The sequence below is a fragment of the Camelus dromedarius genome, chromosome 23, assembly GCF_036321535.1.
Source record: "Camelus dromedarius isolate mCamDro1 chromosome 23, mCamDro1.pat, whole genome shotgun sequence".
Classification (NCBI taxonomy): Eukaryota; Metazoa; Chordata; class Mammalia; order Artiodactyla; family Camelidae; genus Camelus; species Camelus dromedarius.
The window spans coordinates 2487415-2511338 of NC_087458.1; the positions used below are offsets into that span (position 1 = coordinate 2487415).

The window sequence follows — 23924 nt, forward strand, 5'->3', positions numbered from 1 at the left end:
ATACAAGATGAGGATATTACACTCGTTAATATATATGCACCCAATATAGGAGCACCTAAGTACATACAAGAATTACTAACAGAGATAAAGGGGGATATTGATGGGAATACAATCATAGTTGGAGATTTTAACACTGCATTAACATCACTAGACAGATCTTCCAGACAGAAAATAAACAAGGCAACAGAGAAATTAAATACTACAATAGAAAAACTAGATTTGGTGGATATTTTCAGAGCATTACACCCCCAAAAAATAGGATATACATTCTTTTCAAGTGCACATGGAACATTTTCCAGGATCGATCATGTACTTGGGCACAAAAGAAACCTCAACAATTTTAAGAAGATAGAAATTATCTCAAGCATCTTTACTGACCACAATGCCATGAAACTGGAAATCAACAACAGAGAAACAAAGGAGAAAAAAAGGAAAGCATGGAGATTAAACAATATGTTATTGAAAAAACAATGGATCAATGAGGAAATCAAAGCTGAAATTAAAAAATACCTTGAGACAAATGATAATGAAAGCACAACCACTCAAAACCTACGGGACACAGCAAAGGCAGTGCTAAGAGGGAAGTTTATAGCGATACAGGCCTTCCTCAAAAAAGAAGAACAATCTCAAATAAACAATTTAACCCACCACCTGAATGAATTAGAAAAAGAAGAACAAAAAGCCCCAAAAAGCAGCAGAAGGAAGGAAATAATAAAGATCAGAGAGGAATTAAATACAATAGAGATTAACAAGACCATAGAAAAAATCAACCAAACCAAAAGCTGGTTTTTTGAAAAAGTAAATAAAATCGACAAACCTCTGGCCAAACTCACAAAGAAGAAGAGAGAGCACAAATTAGCAAAATAAGAAAGGAAAATGGAGAAATTACAACAAACAAAATAGAAATACAGAATATCATACGAGAATATTATGAAAAACTATATGAAACCAAACTGGATAACCTAGAGGAGATGGACAAGTTTCTGGAAACATACTGTCCACCAAAACTGAATCAAGAAGAACCTGAACACTTGAACAATCCGATCACTAGAAAGGAAATAGAAATAGCAATTAAAAATCTCCCTACAAGTGAAAGTCCAGGACCGGACGGCTTCACTGGGGAATTCTACCAAACATACAAAGAAGAACTCATACCAGTCCTTCTCAAACTCTTCCAGATGATTGAAAAGGAGGGAATACTCCCAAACTCATTCTATGAAGCCACCATCACCCTGATACCAAAACCAGGCAAAGACACTACAAAAAAAGAGAATTATAGGCCAATATCACTGATGAACATAGATGCCAAAATCCTCACCAAAATTTTAGCAAATAGAATCCAACAACACATAAAAAAGATTATACATCATGACCAAGTGGGGTTCATCCCAGGGACACAAGGCTGGTTCAACATACGCAAATCAATCAGTGTAATACATCACATCAACAAGAGAAAGGACAAAAACCACATGATCATCTCAATCGATGCAGAAAAAGCATTTGATAAAATTCAACACCCATTTATGATAAAAACTCTCACCAAAGTGGGTATAGAGGGAACATATCTCAACATAATAAAAGCTATATATGACAAACCTACAGCCAGCATAGTACTCAACGGTGAAAAACTCAAAAGCTTCCCACTAAAATCTGGGACAAGACAAGGATGCCCACTATCACCACTCCTATTCAACATAGTCCTGGAAGTCCTAGCCACAGCAGTCAGGCAAGAGAAAGAAATAAAAGGGATCCAAATTGGAAAAGAAGAGGTAAAAGTGTCATTATACGCTGATGACATGTTACTATATATAGAAAACCCTAAAAGGTCCACACAAAAGCTACTAGAGCTGATTGAAGAATTCAGCAAGGTAGCAGGTTACAAAATTAACGTTCAAAAATCACTTGCATTTCTTTACACTAACGATAAATCAACAGAAGAAGAAAGTAAAGAAACAATCCCCTTTAAAATAGCACCCAAAGTAATAAAATATCTGGGAATAAATCTAACCAAGGAGGTGAAAGAATTATACACAGAAAACTATAAACCATTGATGAAGGAAATTAAAGAAGACTTTAAAAAATGGAAAGATATTCCATGCTCTTGGATTGGAAGAATCAATATTGTTAAAATGGTCACACTGCCCAAGGCAATCTACAGATTTAATGCAATCCCTATCCAATTACCCAGGACATATTTCACAGAACTAGAAAAAATCATAATAAAATTCATATGGAACCATCAAAGACCTAGAATTGCCAAAACATTACTGAAGAGAAAGAAAGAGGCTGGAGGAATAACTCTCCCAGACTTCAGACAATACTATAGAGCTACAGTCATCAAGACAGCATGGTATTGGTACCAAAACAGACATATAGACCAATGGAACAGAAGAGAGAGCCCAGAAATGAACCCACAAACTTTTGGTCAACTCATCTTCGACAAAGGAGGCAAGAATATACATTGGAATAAAGACAGTCTCTTCAGCAAATGGTGTTGGGAAAACTGGACAGCAGCATGTAAAACAATGAAGCTAGAACACTCCCTTACACCATATACAAAAATCAACTCAAAATGGATTAAAGACTTAAACATAAGACAAGATACAATAAACCTCCTAGAGGAAAACATAGGCAAAACATTATCTGACATACATCTCAAAAATTTTCTCCTAGAAGAAATAAAAGCAAGAATAAACAAATGGGACCTAATGAAACTTACAAGCTTCTGCACAGCAAAGGAAACCAGAAGTAAAACAAGAAGAAAACCTACAGAATGGGAGAAAATTTTTGCAAGTGAAACCGACAAAGGCTTGATCTCCAGAATATATAAGCAGCTCATACGACTCAATAAGAAAAAAATAAACAACCCAATCCAAAAATGGGCAGAAGACCTAAACAAGCAATTCTCCAAGGAAGACATACAAATGATCAAAAAGCACATAAAAAAATGCTCAATATCACTAATTATCAGAGAAATGCAAATCAAACTACAATGAGGTATCACCTCACACCAGTCAGAATGGCCATCATTCAAAAATCCACAAATGACAAATGCTGGAGAGGCTGTGGAGAAAGGGGAACCCTCCTACACTGCTGGTGGGAATGCAGTTTGGTGCAGCCACTATGGAAAACAGTGTGGAGATTCCTCAAAAGACTAGGAATAGACTTACCATATGACCCAGGAATCCCACTCCTGGGCTTGTATCCAGAAGGAAATCTACTTCAGGATGACACCTGCACCCCAATGTTCATAGCAGCACTATTTACAATAGCCAAAACATGGAAACAGTCTAAATGTCCATCAACAGGTGACTGGATAAAGAAGATGTGGTATATTTATACAATGGAATACTACTCAGCCATAAAAACCGACAACATAACGCCATTTGCAGCAACATGGATGCTCCTGGAGAATGTCATTCTAAGTGAAGTAAGCCAGAAAGAGAAAGAAAAATACCATATGAGATCGCTCATATGTGGAATCTAAAAAACAAAAACAAAAACAAAGCGTAAATAAAGGACAGAAATAGACTCACAGACAAAGAATACAGACTTGTGGTTACCAGGGGGGTGGAGGGTGGGAAGGGATAGACTGGGATTTCAAAATTGTAGAATAGACTACACTGTATAGCACAGGGAAATATACACAAAATGTTATGATAACTCACAGAGAAAAAAATGTGACAATGAGTGTGTATATGTCCATGAATAACTGAAAAATTGTGCTGAACACTGGAATTTGACACAACATTGTAAAATGATTATAAATCAATAAAAAATGTTAAAAAAAAAATCATGGCAGCCAGAATGAAGTGTAAAACACTTTTTAAGTGCTGAAAGAAGAGAGCTGCCAGTCTAGAATTCTATATGCACCAAACCAAACCAAACAAAAAAACAAAACAAAACAAAACAACCTTCAGGAATGAAGGTGAAAACATTCTCAAGAGAATCTGCTGCCAGTGGACGTGTTCTGCAAGAAGCGTTAAGGAAACTTCCTTAGAGAGAAGTAATACCAGAAGGAAACGGAACACCAGTAATGAGGGAGGTGCAAGCGAAAAGGGAAAAACTCTGGGTAAATAAAGTGGGCCATCCTCCTCCTCTTGAGTTCTTTAACATGTGTTTGACAGTTCAAAGCCAAAGTTATACTGGCTGATGAGGTTTTCAACATTAAACGATGTAATACATATGAAAACTACACACAAAGGGGAGAGAATAAAGGGGCCTATGTGGTGCTAAGGTGCCCAGAACAGCGGCTAAGTCAACAGTAGCTCCCTTCTCTTATAAAAAGTGGGGCCCCAGGGACCCAGACTCCCCAGCTGCATCCCAGATTTCTTGGTTTGGCCGGTACCAGTGTCCATTTGGAATCACACACCCTTCCTGACAAACAGGTCCTGAGCCTGAATCCCTGGAGAACAAGGGCCACCAAACAGGTCACTTCAATCTCCGTCCCAGCCAACCTTAAAGGACGGCCCCCGCCTACGGACAGGCCCTCCTTCCTCCACAGTTTACTCGCCAATAGCCACTCCCCTGGGGAAAGAATTACTGCTCCCGGAGACAAAGAAAACAGAAACCAATCAAGAGTCCAGTAGACAGAAAGCGGCTAGAAATGATGAACGCAGAGAAGAAGGGCCTCCGGTGGGCGGGCGTCCGAACTCCTATTAGACTGGGCTGAGCATCAGACACACGGGGAAGGAGGTGGGGAACTGAGGGAGTCCTCGGTACCAGAGTCCCCAGGTTTTCTGAGATTTTTTGTCCTCCTTTGCCCATGTGGAGGGAGGGGTCACACAGGCAGGAAGTGCCCTGGATCCAGTTAGTTGTGTTTTAAAGCTAACCAGGTAAGAAGCTGCCGGCAGAACAGCCACGTGTGCAGCCCTGACCTCCTCTCCTCCCGCTCTTCCCTGCCAAGGAAATGTCCAGATACGCATCTGTCCATTACAGACCATGGACGTGACAAGGGACAGACACCTCCTCCTTTAAGGGCAGCACCGCCTTTTGGTGGTGGGAGGAGAGAGACTGTTTCCCGAACTGTGGGAGATCTGGGATTTCCCTCTTCCATACCAGTGAAAGTAACTGCAGTCAGAGCTCCCCCTCCGAAAAAAGAATGAAATAATGCCATTGGCAGCAACCTGGATGGACCTCGAGGTTATCATACTAAGTGAAGTGTGTCAGACAGAGACAGATTCCACATAGGATTGCTTACATGTGGAGTCTAAAGAAATGATATAAATGAACTTTTTTACAAAACAAAAACAGACTCACAGACACAGGAAACAAATTTATAGTTACCGAAGGGGAAAGGGAGGGAGGGGTAAATTAAGAATTTGGGATTAACAGATATACACTACTATATATAAAACAGATAAACAACAAGGACCTACTGTATAGCACAGGGAACTACATTCAATATCTTGTAATAACTTAGAAAAGAATCTGAAAAAGGATATATTTATGTATAACTGAATCACTTTGCTGTACACTCAAAACATGGTTAAGTCAACTATACTGCAATAAAAAAAAATTTTCTTTAAACCTCCTTTGGGGCCACCAGGGCAAGGGCTGGCTTCTGAGTCACCTCCCTGGGTGACAGAGGAGACCACCCCCACCCCTTCCTGGGGACCCTTGGCCCCTGACAGGCACTCTGGCACAGGTCACCTCCTTCCTTCCAACTCACACTATGCACACACTGACTGGACAAAGGCTCTGAGCCGCGGAGACCTCGCCAAGTATCCCTCTGTAACTGAGGCTTCCTTCTTTCTGAGCCATGCTGGTTTTTAGGAAACGGAGGTGGGAAAGCTCACACCTCTCTAAGGACAGCAAGGTCCATGTGAAGCATTCCAGGCAACTCAACATACAGAGCAGAACAACCCAAGCAGAGAAAAGAAGAGGCCAGAAGGCAAGTCACGCGGGCAGCGCGCTGTTCTCCGGAAGGATGTGGCCGGCAGGGAGGCACCACGCTCCCCATGCTCAGCCACCGCCTGACCCAAACCTCTGCCAGTCATCGGGGCTGGAGAGAGTCGCACCCCGAGGCTCAGGAGAACCAAGGGTGATGGCTCTGGGTCCTCTGGGGGACTGGCTCCCAGGCCGCCACCTCCATGGCTGGATTTGTGAGTTTGTCCTACAGTGATTTACCCCAGTTCCCCACTGCTTTCCCTTGACTGAGCAAATGCGAATACCTTCCTAAGATCCCATTCCAGACTCTCAGTGTGAGCATGAGATCACATATGCTTCTTGGACTCAGAATCCCCCAAAACATTACTCCCCCATGGGAGTGAGTGTCATCTCACCAAGTGCCTCTGATCAGACCGTACCTGCTCGGTTGTCCTAGCTCCCTGGGAGACAGAGGGGGAAAGATGGAGGGACAGAGAGAGGGGCAGAAGGAGGGAAAGCGAGAAAGACGGAGACAGAAAAAGAGACATGGGGTCGGGGGAAAACTCACTGCCAGGTCCAATGACAGAGCACCATCAAGTCTACAAAGTGCTCTGAGGTGTGAAATGAGGTGTTTTATCAAACATTTTAAAGACTTTTATGCCACTCATTGCAGGAGCCACATTCAATCACATTTTTCTAAACATTTCCCCCCCTTACAAATTTGGATTTGAATACAAGGATGACATTTTCAAACATCTCAAAACAGTCACTGCTCCCTCCTCCCACATACTCGCCTGAGGCCTTCTGCCACCCCTGAGCGTGGCCGTGGTTCCTGGTATGACGTGCTCTTTAGAAGGTCAAAGCCACCGCTCCCTACTGCTGCTTCAGCCAACAACAATCCTGGGAGAGAGCTGGGCTGGTCTGGGCTGTTCTTTTCCATAAGGTTAACTATTTCCATGATTTAGTACTTTTGAATAATTAAATGATAATTACAACCAACACTCACTGTATGCTCACCACACACCAGGCACTGCACTAGCACTCCATGCTGATAACCTGATTTAATTCTCGTAACACAGGAGCTAGGTCATCATCATCTCCATTTTATGGCTGAAGAAATATTAAGGCTTAGAAAAGCTCTTTAAGTAGCTTTTTAGAGAGAGAGTTTTACATAGCTGTCTAAACCACGGAGCTAAATGAACGGACTAGATAAGCTCACGCAGTCTGACCGCGCAGCCTCGCTGTGATGTAAGGAGCTGACCGTGCTCATTCGGGCCCGGAGAAGGATGCTCCAAGAGCTGCCAAAGACTGGAGTCGATGAACACTTCCCTACTGCAGACAGCAGTCTATAGGTCTTCCTGTTTGGAAGTGATGCAAGCAAGGTCTGCTTTAGCCACCTGACATTTATTCCAAAGCATTTAAAGATGTTTCCTAATTTCTGTTTTGGTAGAGACAGACAAACAGGGAGGGCTGAGCCCTTTTAACTCACAAATGCTAGGTTTTTATATTACTTTTTCAGTAATATAAAATATAATATTTCCCTTAAGGGAAAAAGGAATGATTTTAAAATAATAACAAAAGAGTAAAGGAGATGTCTGCCCAGGAATGGGAACAAAACTGTTACACACTAAATAATTCTAGACTTTGTTTTACTCGAGTAAAATCCCAAGATGTCAGGGTCCAGAAGACGGTGCGGGCCAGAAGGTAGACAAGAAAGGGCCAGGGGAAGCAGACAAGGAGCTCAGGGGAAAGGCACAGACTCACGGAAGGAGATCTGAGATGAGAAACTGAGACCCAGAGCAGAGAAGTGACAGGGGTGGCGTGTCTGCAAAGCCGCACGTTGGTTCATACAGAACCTCGCCTGGAACCCACACTTCCTGCCCACAATGAGCAAACCGGAGAACCAGGGACAATGCAGGACCACTCCTGCCCCTGGACTGGTTAGTCCTCTCTCCGCTCAGTGCCAAGGCCTAGCATTTTACCACTCCAAGGCCAAAGAACGGAGCTGCTGCCTCTCTTTCCTTCTCTGAAGGAGGCTGTGCTGACGTGGACAGATAAAAGGTGTTATTTTGTAGAGTTCAGGTCACTCATTTGACAAACATTTATTGAGCCACTACTGTGTCCTGGGAACTGTGATTAAGTCCTGGGGACACAAAGATAAATAGGAGCCAGGCCTTCCTTTCCCAAACACCATCTAAGAGACAGACACAAGTAAATGATTATAGCAAGTGACAAGTGCTGTAATTCCAGGATGCAGATGCTAACGGGAGCCCAGAAGTAGGAGTACTCAGTCCTGCCTGGGGAAACTTTAAAGATTGCCTGGTTTGGGTCAAATCTGGTAGGAGCCTGCCAGTCAGACAAGGGGGAGCTATTCTGGAGAAAACGGCATGAAGCAGCAGGCAAGAGGCGGTCGACACCCCCGACCCTAGTCCAGCTAGTTCAGGCCTATTCTGACCTCGGTGGAAGGTTGGGAAGGATAAAAAAAAACAGTGCCAAGTTGCGCACAACTTCGCTTTGTATTTGAAAGTAGTCCCTAAAACCCTAAAACTAAAACACAAAACCAGTCCCTTTTCTACCCTCAATAAAATGGGAGCTGAATTCTCTAATACTTGGGGCAGGGGGTTAATATTTAACAAGGATTGAAATATGTAATTCTTCACTCCAATCCTGCTTTTTAGTATAAATACGTGGTTTTTTAAAAAGCGTAGCTGACAGATGTTTACCTGAATGTAAGTGAAGAGAAATGGGTTTCTGCTGTTGCTTTGCTTCAAAGGCATCTGAACAGCGTCCCAGGGCTGCTTCAGGTGTACCGCCCCACGGCTCTCAGGTGCCGGCTGCTCCAGATGGCTTCTCTGCAGAATTCTAATCTACGGTGTGAAAGCGGAGCTGATTTTCTTTCATCTCAAATGCTCAGCCAGAGGCAGCCCCTGTTTGGCCCATTCTTTGAGGAGAGGAAATGGTAAGTAGGAGCAGGTTTACAGGACAGAGAGAAGGGAATGAAAAGATGGGGCCGACACAGAACCTGTCAAGTTTCCGGAAACTAACAAGCTCCCTGACGTTACCAGAGGCAGATCAGAAAGGCAGCTAGCTGCCAACGTGAGTCAGGCAGACCCACGGCGGGGCTGATGCTTCTCTGCAGGGAGGGCTGTCCCGCGTGCCAACTGCAGCTCGGTTAGCAGCACAGAGGCGGGAAGCACCTCCCAGTCGTGACCCCAAACTGTCCCTAGATGGTGCTCCCGGTTGAAAATCCCTGATCTGGATTAGCTTCGAGCAGTACCACCACCAGCATCTCAATCCTGCTAACTGCTTCCTTTTGAAAATCCTTCTTGCTAGTATTGCTGCTACCTCCCAAAAGAAGCCCAAAAAAGAATAGTCACAATGGGTCTCTGACAACACACGAGTCCCGATGTGAGAGAGTTAGGGACCTACAGGAAACAGGGAACCTTGTGCATGGAATTCCCTTGATGAGAGGACGCTCCAAACGGCACTAGTACTCAGCTGTCTCCAGGACGTGGAGAGGATGGAGGTGCGTTTCGTTTGTTTGGTGAGATGTTCGTGTGATCACCCAGCAAATATTCTGGATATACAGTGTGTCAGGCGCTGCGCCTGGTGAACAGGACAAACAGAAGTCCAGGCTCCAGGGAGTGTGTGTTCTCGTCGGAGAACAGAGGAAAGCGGACATCGCTGCAGTCTGTCGTAGAGGCTCTGAGTGAAGCCACGGCACGTGCGGGTTAGCGCTGCGCTGTCCCTCCATAGCCACCCGCCCCGTGTGCCTACTGAGCCAGGAAACGTGGCTCATCCAAATGGCAACGTGCTGACCACAATCCCAGACTTGGTGCAGAAGGAGAAAGTAAGCTGCCTCGTGAACCATGTTTATACTGATCATTGGGCCTGCTTACTCATTCACTGTGGCTGCTAGAAGCTTCAGCCCATGCACGTGGCTCAGCCCGTCCTCCTGTTCCCTCGTCCTGAGAGACCTCCACCACCAGCGCCCGGCCCCGGGGAAATGGCAAGTTCCCGGGCTCTGCGGTGGGAATGAACTCGGCCCAGCTGAGGACGGCAGGGCTGAGGGCTGTGCACTAAGCAGGGGCTTGGAGGCCAAGTTAAGGAGTTGAGATTTCTTCCCAGGAGCAACTGGGAGAGCACCGGAGGGTCTGCATCATGGGAACACCATGACCAGACTTAGACTTTACAGAGATGCTGCGCTCTGGTGGCTGTCTGGAGAGAAGGCAGGCATGCAGGCACGGACAGAGCAGGACCCCTGGGCAGGAGGCGTCAGCCCTGAGGGACCCCTCAGCTGTCAGCCACTCCAGGTGTCCTCAGAGGTGAAGTCCGAGATGCTGCCTTTCCCCGTGGGGTATGGGAGCCTCGTCAGTTCCCCTTACGTTACACTTTGATTATGTAGAAGACCTCTTTCCCCCACGAGGGCAGGTAAGTATTTTTTTTGATTACCCAAATCGGGCCTCAGGATGCTGAGTGATTCTGCTGCCTGATCAAGTTCAGGGGGTCAGAGCAGCTTTCCTCCATTAACTGGCTTCCTATTTCCTTTGTACAACCGCCCAAATTAAGTTTAAAATCAGGGGGCAGGGGCCTGAGGTTTGTCGCTGTTCTGTTCCCATTTAATTCTTTTACTTCATTCTTGGTATTTACTATCAACTCCCAGTTCAGTTTTCTTCTCTCGTGAGGTTTTCACTCACTTTTCTTGGGCCCTGTTTTTGTATCTTAGTTTCCCAGCTCGCCCCCGCCCCCAAGCCCCTCACTCACTCAAGGACGTCAGCGGAACAGCAGCCCTCCCAGCTCATTTACTCTGGCATTTTCCGTTTGCTCTGCTGTTTCTAGAGTCTCATTTTCCCCCAGCTCACTGGTCATTTTTGTCACTGGTGAGTCACTGGCTCTGAGTCATGCCTGGCTGTGATGCAAAGGCCAGGATGACGCCTCAGCGCACACCTGGTCTACAAAAGGCTGTCACTAAGGGGGACACTCACAGGCTTCCCCATGTGGATTCGGTGATGAGGAGGAAAAATAATCCCCTGCTCTCCGCTTCTTTCCCCTCCAAGCCTACCATTTCTCTCAGCTTCTGTTGGAGATGATTCCTTTGGTGGAATGTCTGGGTCCTTTGTTTGGACCCTGAAAGGCAGGGGAAGGAGCCCAGGGAGCCCCAGGGTTGAAGGCTTTTCTTCCATGAGGTTCTTCTCTCTCGTACAACGTGGAGCATCCCCAGCGCCCCACACTGGGCACTGGGATCACGCTGCCTTTTGAGAGCTACGAAGATGCCACCAAACCACACATGAAACAAGGAAGGATGAGAGCCGTCCTGGATCAGGAGGTGGGGAGACGGCACGGGAGTACAGCGTGGTACCTGGACTGGATCTGCCTGGGTCTGTGCGCCAGCCCTGCCCTTACAAGCTGGGACAGGAGGCATGTCTCTCAGCCTCTCCCTGCCTCGGCTTTCTCATCTGTGAAATGGGGAGGGCAACAGTAGCAACCCCATCACTGTTCTTGTGAGGGCTAGTGACAACCCCCTCAGAGCACCTCACACAATAAACAGGAGCTGCAACACCACCACCTTGATGCCCTCAGGAACACAACATCTACTGTCCCTGCCGCCTTTCTTCCCTGAGCGCTCTGTCTTCGCCTCCTTATCACGGCTAACCCTGAAGTTTAAGGAACCTGACCTGAAAATCAGGCCATAAATAAAAGCTTTCCCCACACCCTAGCCTCAAAGCCCCACATTTCACCATTATAGACTCATTTCTTCCGAGCACCTTCCTTCTAAATATAAAGCCCTTGGCAGAGGTGTTGTCATCAGCTCTGAGGACCTGGGAACAGACCAGCCTATCAGGTCCTCCCAGAAAAGGGTCTGAAAAGGCAGGAGGAAGGAAGAATGGAAAGCAGGGACGGAAGCACAGCCCGTGGGGGCTGGCATCCAGAGGACATTCAAGGACACCAGGTCTCTGGAAGGAGACATGAGAAACTGGAGGAGATGGGGGGATAAGGGGGACCTGGGTGAGACAGAGCCAGAAATAAAAAGGTCCCTAAAGGCGAAGGAGTAAGTCACATTGGCTATCTGGCCGGCAGCCTGCCCTGCTCTCACCCTGCCACCCCTAAATCAGGAAAGTTTCTCTACGAACTCCTGCACGGCTCACTCCTGGAACATCAGCAGTACTTTTTCAGGGTCAAAATCTGAGACATTGAAACTCAGAAGTCTCAAAACCTTACTTAAAAGCTCTTTGGAATCACTGGAAAAGCCCAACGAAGGGAAAATGCAACTTCTCTAATTCTGTGGCCCCGGGTCAAAGCTGGCCGCGCGAGGTCTGACGCTGGAACCTCGCGCCCAGCTGCACTGTTTATGTCACTGGCGGACGTCAGCTACAAGGGCTGCGCCATGGCCCCTCCACCACGAGGACAGCATAAGGCAAGATGCTGGGGAAGGAGACAACCCCTCCAGGGCCCCACAGGACTGTCGGAGAAACCCCGCGTCCTGCCCTGGGTTTGAGCCACGAGGAAGACCTGTCCACTAGCAGGCAGGGGAGGGGTGGAGAGGCCGTGCGCTCTGCAGTCACAGTCAGGAGGCTCGTCTGGTCCTGCCCGACCTTGGGCATGTCACTCAGTCACTCGGACCCTCACTCTCCTCACCTGGAACACATACAGATCCCCACTTACCCTGCAAGTTGTAAGGATCACAGGTGCTTTAGGCACAAACATCCAAATCCATGGCATTATGTCTAAAAACAATCCAGCCTCTCCTGCCAGTTTTTCCCTTTAAAATGTCACTGGACCTTGCAGTTAGAAGGTGTTATGCATTGAAGTGAACACTGAAACAGATACGGTGAAGTTCTAAGCCCTGGAACCTGAGAATGGGACCTTATTTGGAAACAAGGTGGCTGCAGATGCAGTTAGCTAAGATAAAGTCATAGTGGAATGGGGGTGGGCCCCAAATCCACTTTGACTGGAGTCCTTGTGAGAGACGGAGAGACACACGCAGAGGGACAATAATGAGAAAACACATGCACACGGGGCGGCCATGTGACCTTGGGGGTGGGGAGGGGAGGGATGCAGCTACAAGCCGAGGAACAGCAAGGATGGCTGCAAAGCCCCAGATGTGAGAGGGGGCACGCACAGATTCTCCCTCCAAGCCCCCAGGTCGGAACCAACCCGGCCGACACCTTGGTTTTGCATGTCTGATCTCCAGAACTGTAAGAGAATAAAAATCTGTTGTTTTGAGCCTCCCAGGTTGTGGTGCTTTGTTATAGCAGCCTTAGGAAGCTAATACAGAAAGTCACCTGGCTTTACCGTCTGATGCTTGAATTCTCTTGCCCGATGGTCGGCGAGCCAGCCTCTGCATGACTGTCTGTAGTAAAAGACGACTCACTTGGTATCTGCCAATGGAGCAATCCCTCCCATCTTTGAACACGTCTGTCCTAACAATCATTCATTCAACGAATATTTATTGAGCACCTACTGTATGCTAGGCACTGCCTGGGGCACTGCTGATACAATGGTAAAAGGGGAGCGGACCATAAAGGCATTCACAAGCAAGGCCGTTTCTGACACCGTGATGAAGAAAGCAAGACAATGTGATATGCGTGAGCGTGCTGGGGACCAGGAAGACATCATTTAGATTGTTAGGGAAGGTCCCACTAAGCGTGTGATACTGGATCAGTGACTTGAGTGACAGGGATTCAGCCATGGGAAAATCTGGTAGGAGGAACAGCCAGTGCAAAGGCTCTGAGGCAGAGCAAGTTAGACACACTCCAGGCACAGAAAGAAGGAGAGGTTTTCGTGAGAGAATGGTCACCGATAAAGCTGAAGAAACGAGGAAGGTTGGCCAGTACTCACAGAGGAGACCCAAGTAAGATGTTTGACTCTGATCCCAAGACTACTGAGAAGTCACTGGGGAGAGACATGATTTGATCTGTAGGTTTTAAAAGGTCACTCTGGCACAGTCAAGTTCTTAAAACCGAAATCTTTCTAAGTATTACATTTGTCCTTTCATTCTTGGGCTCCTACGCCTCCACAGGACAAGTTTAATCAACGACATTCCTGAACCTTCTGGAATCATGGCTCCCAAGATTCTCAGGCTCACCAGCTCTAACTCATTCCCCATTGTAGCAATTTTCAACAAATATGCTTGATTTTTTTCTGTGTTCTTCATCAAACACAATGCCCAGAAAATGAACTCCATCTTCCAAGCACGAAATAGACTGGAACTTTCACTTTCTCATTCCAGATCTATACATGTACTGATGTGTGCCAGGACTGCCTTGGCTTTTAATTCTGTTTTGCACCATGGACCTGCTGAAACACATCTCAGCCAACTTCCCCTGATGTCCTTTTTCAGACCTAGATGCTCAGATCTAGAAAACAGGATTAAAGCTTGTTTCTCCCTAATGAGAACAGCTGTGCCCTGTTTTTTCTTTTTTTTTAAAAAAGTGTCACCATAATCCAAACAATGCCATGTATGAAAAACTGGATAAAACAAAACTACTGGGTCAACTCCTTAGGTTTCACAACCACTACATTTCTCTTCCGGGTGGAGAACAAGGAAAGTTATTATGGCAAGTTTCCCTAGCACTGCCTTGGCCGCTTGCATCACACAGCTGAAGACACTTAGACTATTAGGAAACCCTGAGTGCTTGAGCAAAAAGACACTCCCTGCAATCACACTTCCTAGATTTCTCAAAGTCTTATAAACAAATCTGAGTTGTCACAGCCTCTCTCAAGCCTGGGGTAGGGGAAATGGTGAAGGCGAGTCTACACCTGCACGCTATGCTGACTTAGGTGGAGGAAGCAGTGGGAGAGAAGGATGCTGGGAAAGCACTAGGGCCCTGTGGTGTGTGTGTAATCCACCCACATCCTTCCCACATCCCATTCTCCAGATGGGTGATGGGCTGCTGCATCTGGGGTCAGACAGTGAGGCTTACCACTTGGCTCTGGCCTCTAGTATCTAAGTGGCTTTGAGCAAGTCAGCCTCAGTTTCCTCATCTGTGACATGGGAATGACAACACTGCCTACACTCCACGTTTATTGGGAACATCAATTAAGATTTTGTGTGTGAAGCCCTTTGCAAATTACTCTGTCATGTAAAACTGAGCGGTTATCACTGGTGATAAGAATTTTTACTCTCCCCTTTGCATGTCCTTCCTGCTGCTAGTTGACTTTTCCTGACTTTTTGTCTCCCCAGGCCACCTTTGATGTTTCTTTTAACCCAATTATTTTCTTTTTTGAGGGAGGCGGGAGGGAGAGAGACAGAGGCATGACTCATCCCACCCTAAACCTTTCCTAAAGACTGTCCTAAAAGAAGTGCCCTCAGAGCCATGTGGAGTCACCGTAAAGCAATTTGCCTCCGAAGAACCAAAGCTATTGTCATGAAAAAAAGGACCACATCTAATACCTACGGCTATTCTCCACTCTCTGGAATTCCATAGCAAGTTATTTAAGGTTCATGATTTACTCACATCACCTGGGAGCTTTTCACTGTCCTCAGATCACACAAACTATCCTCACATTAACAGGCACATGCCATACAAAAGAAAAACACTGCAAAAAACCCCCAAAAAACAAAACACCAAACGAACAAACCATGGGAATGTACTCCAAACCAAATGAGAGGCTAGAGATATAGTGCCCCTGCCTGTGTCCTCAGGATCTTTGTTTCTTCCATGGAAAAAGAGGATCTCATGAGTCAACTTTTCAATTGTGAGCTGATCTCAATAGCCTATCGCCCTGAGCTTCAAATGCATAAGCAGTCCTATTTCTGAACAAAGTGGAAATAAAAACGGTGACAGCCGAAGGCAGAGACTGAACAATGGGGGAACATACACTTAGAAATGTGAAACGACAGGAGGAAGCGCTCACGTATTAATACAACTGAATTTTTTTTTCTTTGCTTAATTCAGTGTTAGGCATCTTGGCTGCTGTGGTTTAGCATTAGGGAGGGGGTGCCTCTAGTCAAATGAACTGAAACCTTAGCAGTAGGTGACAGTGGTCTGGAAGGCAGCCTGGCTACAGCAGCCTGGTCCCTGACAGCTGTCAAATTGCCTCTAACACTGATTCGCAACAACCTCCACATCAGGGCGCCTTACCTGTGCCAGCTCAGAGGCGAGTTCCTGCCCAGTCTGCAGGCTGCCACCCTCACCTCACACTTAACCAGAGTTAGAGGAGCTGGCCAGCGCCCGCTGCCAAGTCTTGTTCTCCTCAAATCTAATCAACGAGCAACCTAGGGAAGTACAAACCTCACCCAAGAGAAGACGCACACCCGGCTCCAGGGAGACCACATCTTGTCCATTCAAAGACTCTGGACGGTCCAGGCCACCCTAAACAGATTCTAACCCTGCGTTTGTACCGCTGTCCGCTCTGCAAAGCTCCGCTTCCTTCCTGATCGTGGGTGGAGGGGGCCCTGGGAAGGCACAGGCAGCGCCCCTTCTCCCTGGTCCCCACACCTTCCCCCCCACCCGCTGCCACCCCAGGAGCAGAGAGGCAGCAAACTTAAAACGCGACACACAGCACAACTTGGCAAACGTCTCTCCCCGCCCAGTCCCAGGCACCCCTCCCCGGCATGCCCTCCAGGAGTCGGGGGAGGGGGGGTTCTTCCTCCCCCAAACTGAGGAACCAGCTCCATCCCAAAGCCACCTGGCGACATAGTCAGCCACCGGGGGTTGGGGACACCTTGTCCAGCCCCGCCACTCAGGCATCGCGCTGCTCCCCACACCGTGGGCTCCGGGCCCCCCTTCCCATCTCCTCAGCCCCGGCACGCGCGGGCCCCGCAGAAAGCCCTGATCTCCCGACCCCCACCCACTCCACGGCCCCTCACCCGCCGGTCTCCGGGCGCTCCAGCTGTCGCCCCTCGGAGAGCCCTCGCGCGGCCAGGAGAACCTGGACACGCCCTCCCCTCACGGGGGCCGGCGGGACCCTTCTCACCGCGGCGGGGGCCGGCCGGCCGCGGGGACCGGGGAGCGAACCGACGCGGTCGGGCTCGGTGGCGCGGCCACTGCGCCGGCCCCAGAGCCGGGTCCTTCAGAGGCGCCGGCCCGCGCGAGCTGTCAGTCAGCAGCCGTGCCCGGCCCCCAAACACGGCCCCGTCTGCGCAGGCGCAGGGCGGCCCGGGAGTCGCGTCACGTGAAGGGGCGGGGCGGCCGCTCGTTTCCGGCGGTCTCTGCTAGGGCCCGGGTTCCCCCGCGCGAGGGCCGCCCCTCGGCGGGATGTCTCGGCCCTCGGCCCCCGGCCCCCAGCCCCCAGGAGCACGCGTGGGGACTTCTGGTGGGTTGCTGTAGCAGAAGGTCCCGGGAACCCGTTTCCTGGATCTGCTCAAAACGAGGGTGTTCTCCCGGGCAGGGAAGAGCTGGGTGGGGCAGGCCGTTCCGCGAGCACATGAGTGAGTGGTTCGGTGATTTGGGTGGGAAGGTGTGGGGAGCCCCTGCAAGGAGCCAGGAAATACAGCCTGATTCTGATTGCGTCCCCGCCCAGGTGTCCGCACCTTTAGAACAAGGATGCCGTTTCACATTTCCTGCTCGCCTCCTCCAGAGTTAGGATGAAGTCTTGACATTAACGAAAATACCTGTAAAACAAGGCAGGCAAGGATATACGGAACAGAAGGGCAACATGCTTTTTTGAAAGGGGGCGTCTTAAAAGCTGATAGAGTCCACTTTCTGCTCCAAAAGTTCTAGGCCAGTCAGCATCTTTTCACCAAATGCAATAAACACAACATTCAGGCCATCCGGTTTCGGTTTTTCTTTAAAAAACAAGCAAAAAAAAAAAACCCCACAAAAGGTGAAAAATATGTGTCTCCTATGAAAGCTTTTTCAGTTTTAGAGCAAGTATAGGAACATAAAGTGACACACACTCTCTCCCAATAATTTTAGGGTTATGGCGAACTTGGTTCCAGCACCTAGCAAAATAGAGAACTGATTATTTAAAGACATTTTCAGAGCAACACTGCAGAGCTATAGTGTTCCTTCTGGTGGTTGCCTGTATGAAATAATAAAGGTCTACCTTTAAATAAATGCCCTGGTATCTGAACTAGGGCAGAGTGTCAATTTTAGAAAACGGGGTTCTCTGAAGTCCTAGGAGTTATGTAGGAGGAACTGGCATCCTGCAACTTAGGAGAAAAGATGACATATGGACTGATGATCGAGTGTCTTTCCTGTGCCCCAAGCATGGAGCTGCTTGTCCCTGGGGAGATGGCCTATTGCACTTTAGACTTGTTTGGAAAAGTTTAAGGGAACAACCTGAAGGGAAAAGCTGGGAGTGCAGTTCCATGAGAGTCATGGGGCCTTCAAAACCACAGCTGCTTCTGGTCCATTCCAGATTCGCTTGACCAGCTTGGTGTAGCCATCATGTGTGAGCAACTGGATCTCTCGGTGTTTCAAGGTTGGTGGGAACTCAGGAAGGGAAGGAGTGAACGTGGTGTTCATTTCCTTCTGTGGGCACTACAGACAGGTGGGCATGCCCTTGGTCCCTGTGAAGTGAAGTTATGCCCTGTGTCCAGCAGAATAAAAGCCCATCCTGAAGATTTTACAGGGACAAAGAATTGCATCTGCAGCTGGAGGAAATCCTCCCTCGGTTCAGCAAGTGAAGTTGGTTCCAGGCATGGAGTCTTGCAGCCTTACTCTGACTCTGGTGATACCAGCTACTCAGGAAAACTGGAAAATGAGAGCTCATTCAGGGCAAGACTCCACTGGGGGAAATACCATTTCTCTTCAAGAGAGTCCTATGGATGCTGTCTCTCCATATCTCATAACAGATCTACTGAACTTGCCAAATCGTTGGAGAGAGGCAGATGACATGGCCATTTTTAAAAAGAAGAAAGTAAGTTCTGCAAACCACAGAGCAGTGAACTTGACTTTGGGCCTGGGAAACATTCAGGACAGAATGATTTCCTTGCCTTTTCCAGCTTCTAGAGACTGCCTTTTCCTTGGCTTGAGATCTCTTCCTTCAACTTCAAAGTAAGTGTCCTTTAATCTGGAGTAGTTTTCAGCTTTTTCGTCCTTCAAGACATGGACATGTATTTAGAGTCCAGGCTGGTGTTGTGTGTCTCAGTTATGTTTTTCAGCCTGCTCCTGTGTAGAATCAGGTCACATATTTTGGGTAGCGGTGCCGTGTAACAGATGTGTGTCCTCCGTGCATCCTACCATGAGGCACAAACATCAGTTTGTCTCATTATTCCTGACACTTTATTTAACCAAAGGTTGAGATGGTGATATGTTTCTCCATTGCAAAGGTACTTCTTTCCCTTTGGAAGTAATCAGTTATCTGTGGGGAAGATGCTTCAAGATTATGTAAATATCCTATTTTCCAATGAACTTTCACCCAGTGGTTTAGCATCCATTAATGATAATGCGATGATGTTTGCAAAATGTTGAGTGTTGTAATTCGGTTCCTCCATCAGCATTTATTAGCTGACATTTCCCTGCATTTATCCTTGCCCTTCTCCAGTCTGTTCTCTAGTAAGCAGCTGGAATGACCTTCTAAAACCACAAATGTGATCAGACTCTCCAGTGGTTTCCCACTGCCATCAGATGTGGCCAGACTCCCTCTTATGGTTGTTGGGAACTTCCATGACCTGAACCCTTCCACGCTGGTCTCCAGCCTGGTCTCCAGCCACTCCCCCGACGCCCACTGCACTGGGCTCCTTACGGAACTTCAAACAGTCCATGCTGCTTTCCACCATAGGGCCTCCCCACCCACCCCTTTGTCTGGAACTCTCGTCCTTCATCCCCTGCATTCCTTACTCATCAAATCCCCACGTGTCCTTCACATATCACATCCTAAGGGAAGCCTTCTGTCTGACCCGTAGACCAGGTCAGATTCCCAGGTATACTCCCTCACCGCACACGTCCTTCCCCTTTAGAGGAGCACCCCAGTTTGTAACTGTACACGTATTTGTTCAGTTAAGCTCTGAGCTCCGTAACAGGCAGAGAACTTTGTCTGGTTTTGCTCACTTATGTTTGCAGCACCTAACATGGTGCCAAGCCGAGAGTAATCATTAAATACTTGTTGAATGAACCAATATAGGTTTAAGATAAGGATGGAGGGGAGAGTGGAGGACAAGAAGAGGACTGAGTTATTGGAGTCAGAGCGCAAATGGGCAGGGACTTGCTTCCAGGCCACTCGGTGGATCGGGTCCTGGCAGCAGAAGCAGGGGAGTCACATCCCAGCCTGCCTTCGGGACTTGGTAGAGAGCTGGGATGGTAGAGGGGATGGCCTCTGGCTCCTTAGAGAGTGAGGGTGTTAAGGACAAAAAGCAGGATCTTCAGAACCAGGCAGAGTGAGGTCTGGAGGCTGGCTGTGCTCTGCTTCTTTGGGGCGATCACTTTACTCTGAGCCTCTTTTCTCAGCTGTACAAAAGTATCATGCCACTGTCACAGGGACGGGAGGGCGAAGCGAGTCTGTGAGGCACCCACCCCCAGCTGTGTGACCTGCCGCGCACTACTGAAACCCCTTGGGCCCGTTTCTTCCTCTGAGAATGGGGCCGACCAGAGCGTGTTCATTCACACATTCAATGAGTAGTCATCGAGTGCCTACATCTCGCCAGGGAACAAGACCAGCAAAACTCCCTGCCTTTCCTGAGGCTTGCACTGCAGTGAGGGATAAACGATAGGATAAGTAGGTGAAAGACAGAGGATGAGCTGGGACAAGGAACAAAGCAGAGAGGGGGAAGTGAAATGTTGCAGGAATGGGAGAGAGGGAGAAATTTTAGACAGGGGGCCAGGGAGGGAGATGTATCCGAGACAAGAAGGACACGGGAGCAAGCTTGGGATACCCAGGGGATGCAGGCACCACGCCCAGAGCTCTGCACTCACTGAAGCTCCAGACATGTCCCCTAGCCATGCACTCTCCCCGCCAAGCACGGCCCCGTGGCCCCAGCAGACCCTTCCCCACAGCTGGAGGTGAGGTGGCCCAGTGCAAAGGAATTCAGGCACACATCATTCAGCTTTGGGGTGTGGCTTTGCAGCCTGGTGGCTTTCCTCCCTGGCTGATGCAGTTGACACCTCAAACTTGGTGGGGAAAAAAACAAGAAACAACCCAAACTCCCTTCTGAAGGAATTTCGCATTTTCCATTGTGCAACCCTTGGAAGTGTCTCTTTTTCACCCACTGTTTACTTGAAGTAGAGCCTACAGATCACAAGTGGACATGGCTGGATGAATTTTTACCAAGTGAACACAGTACAACCAGCACCCAGATCAAGAAGTAGACTGTTACTAGGACCCTAACATCCCCACTCTGTGCTAACCACTGCCCCGCCCTGTCTTCCTGCACCAAAGATCAGTTTTGCCCAATTTTGAGCATTTTATTAATAAAATCATATAGTGTGTACCTTTGTGTCTTCTTTCACCCAACATCACATTTGTGAGATTTATTTGTTCTGTTGTGTGGAGCACGTTCGTTCCTCCCGCACAGTGTTTCATTGAATGGGTGCACCACTGTTCATTCTGCTGTTCGTGGAGATTTAGGTTGTTTGCAGGGTGGGGCTGTTGTGGGTAATACCGTGTGAACATTCTAGCCCAAGTCTTTTGGTCCAGCAGATACTCCTCACAGTTGTCCGTGGCGGTCTAACAGTCACATTCCCACCACCGGCGAAGCAGGGAATGGAAATCCTAGTTACTCCGTAAACTTGCCAACCCTTGGTGTTTTTTCATGGGAGTCATTCTGGTGGGTGTGTCAAGAGTATTTCATTGTGGTTTAAGTTTGCATTTCCCTGATGACTCATGAAAATGAGCCCTCTTTCATGTGTTGGATATTCTTTTGTGAACTACCTGTTCAAGTGTTTTGCCAATTGTTTTATTGAGTCATCTCATTTATTTTTAATTTTTATGTATTTAAAAATGGGTACATGGTTTAAAAACTTAAGTTACAGACCTCTCCCTTGCATGTTTCCAGGATATCCTGTGTACGTATAAGCGTATACATCCCCCCACTTCTTTTTCACACTAACACACAATTTCACACCATAGACTTAGTAATACCCGTAACACCCTTTATTTAATATATTGACAGCAGATAGGGTGATGCAGTTTTTTGCTTCTACAAACATACTACTGTAAATACTCAAGTGCAAACATCTTTGTGTACATGGGTGAGTCTGTAGGATAAATTCCTGAGTGGAACTGCTGGGTCAAAGGGTAGGTGCACCTATATTTTTGTGATTCACAGTGCTATCTTGCTCTGCAAAGAGTTGAACAAATTGACAAGTGCCATTTTGTTAACTGTTATGGGTTTGGTTTTTTAGGCCTTTTTCTATTCTGTTTTTCTCTTCTTTTGTGGTTTGATGACTATAGAGTTACGTTTGGATTCCTCTTTCTTTTTTATGTGTATATCTATTACAGCTTTTTGGTTTGTGGTTACCATGAGGTTTTGGTGTGGAAGTCTGTCTATGCACATGATTGTTTCAAGTTGCTGATCTCTTAATTTCAAATGCATTTTAGATGCCCTGCATTCATACCCTCCTCCTCTCACTATTACTTTTCTTGTTTCTAGTTGTACCTTTTCCTTTTCTACCTAGAGGCGTTCCTTTAACGTTTGCTGTAGAGCTGACTTGGCGGTTCTGAGTTCTTGTAGCTTTTGCTCACCTATGAAGCTTTTGCCTTCTCCATCCCATCTGGACGAGAGTCCTGCTGGGTGGAGTATTCTTGGCTGTGGGTTTTCCTTTTCAGCACTTTAAGTATGTTGTGCCACCCTCTTCTGGCCTGTGGAGTTTCTGCTGAAAAATTAGCTGACAACCTTATGGGAGTTCCCTTATATGTTACTTGTTGCTTTTCTCTTGCTGGTTTTCATATTTTCTCCTTATGTTTAATTTTTGTCAACTTGATGACTTTGTGCCTCAGTGTGCTCCTCTTTGGGTTAATCCTGAATGGAACTCTCTCTGCTTCCTGGACTTGGGTGACTGTTTCCTTTCCCGAGTTAGGGAAGTTTTCAGCTATTATCTCTCTGAATGTTTTCTCAGGTCCTTTCTATCTTCCCTTTCTGGGACCCCTATGAGGAGAATATTAGTGTGCTTCATGTTGTCCCAGAGGCCTCTAACTTTCCTTATTTCTTTACATTCTTTTTTCTATTCTGTGGTAGTGATTTCCACTGATCTGTCTTCGAGTTCACTGATCCAGTCTTCTGCCTCATTTAGTCTATTCTTGGTTCCTTCTAGTGTATTGTTCATTTTGGTGATTGTATTCTTCAACTCTACTTGGGTGTTCGTTATATTTTCTAACTCTTTGCTGAAAACTTCACTCTGTGCATCTATTCTCCTCCAAGGTTCTCTGATTATCTTCTCAGTCATTACTGTGAACTCTTTTCTTAGGTAGATTGCCTGTCTCCTCATCACTTATTTCTTCTTCTAGGGTTTTATCTTGTGCCTTTGCCTGGAACATGTTCCTCTCTCACCTCATTTTGGCTAAATTTTTATCTGTATTGTTATATGTTAGTTACATTTCTCAGCCTTGGAGAAGTGGCCCTTTGCACGAGATGTCTTATACATCACAGCAGTGCACTCTCCTCTGCTGACCCAAAAGCCAGGGCCCAGCTGGTCCCAGGGCAAAGTCTGGCCTGCCTTCACAGACTCCTTCCTCAGGCTGTAGGACTGTTGTTTTCTTACTTCTGGTATCTGCCCCCTGGTGGGTGAGGCTGGACTAGAGTCTTACGCAGGTTTCCTGGCAGGAGGGGTTGGTGCCTGCCCACTGCTGGCTGGAGCTGGGTCCTGGCCCTCTGGTGAGCATGCGTAGGGGCATGTCTAGAGGCAGCTGTGGGCTTAGGAAGTCTGCTGATGGGTGGGGCTGTGTTCCCACCCAGTACGTTGTATGGAGGGAGGCTTCCCAGCACTTAAGCATATAGGCTGTTGGGTGGGGCCAGATCTTGGGCAAATGAAAAATAAGCCAAGAGGAGGGTGCAGCATGAGAATGTGAATGTTCATGGAGAATATGCATGGAGAAACAGCCCTTTGGGAAATTTCAAGTAGGCAGTGCGGAAAATGTTTACATAGTGTTATATATTATATTACTATTGACAAAAGTAACCAGGCACAGACCCAGTATTGAGTAAAACGATCTCATTCACGAATACACTTGTC

At 47.3% G+C, this 23924-nt stretch overlaps 1 protein-coding gene and 1 long non-coding RNA gene across 8 annotated transcripts in view; one reads left to right on the top strand and one right to left on the bottom strand.

Annotated features, from left to right (window-relative positions):
• The window catches only part of KIAA0513 (KIAA0513 ortholog), a 54304-nt gene extending 37372 nt beyond the window's left edge, over nucleotides 1–16932 (bottom strand). For 3 of the 7 annotated variants that reach the window (XM_031436585.2, XM_064477673.1, XM_031436583.2), the window contains exons 1-2: nucleotides 16682–16932; nucleotides 8592–8735 (exon numbers count right to left, since the gene is read on the bottom strand). The gene's annotated coding sequence lies outside the window, so the exon portion shown is untranslated. The remainder of the gene's footprint in view (nucleotides 1–8591; nucleotides 8736–16681) is intronic. The other 4 variants (XM_031436584.2, XM_031436582.2, XM_031436587.2 and 1 more) reach the window with 3 other exon arrangements.
• An 89-nt stretch (nucleotides 16933–17021) lies between these two features.
• On the top strand, nucleotides 17022–21184 carry LOC135318957 (uncharacterized). Its single transcript, XR_010377427.1, has 2 exons — nucleotides 17022–17127; nucleotides 18175–21184. It is a non-coding gene; the product is annotated as an uncharacterized LOC135318957 (long non-coding RNA).
• The last annotated feature ends 2740 nt before the right edge of the window (nucleotides 21185–23924 follow it).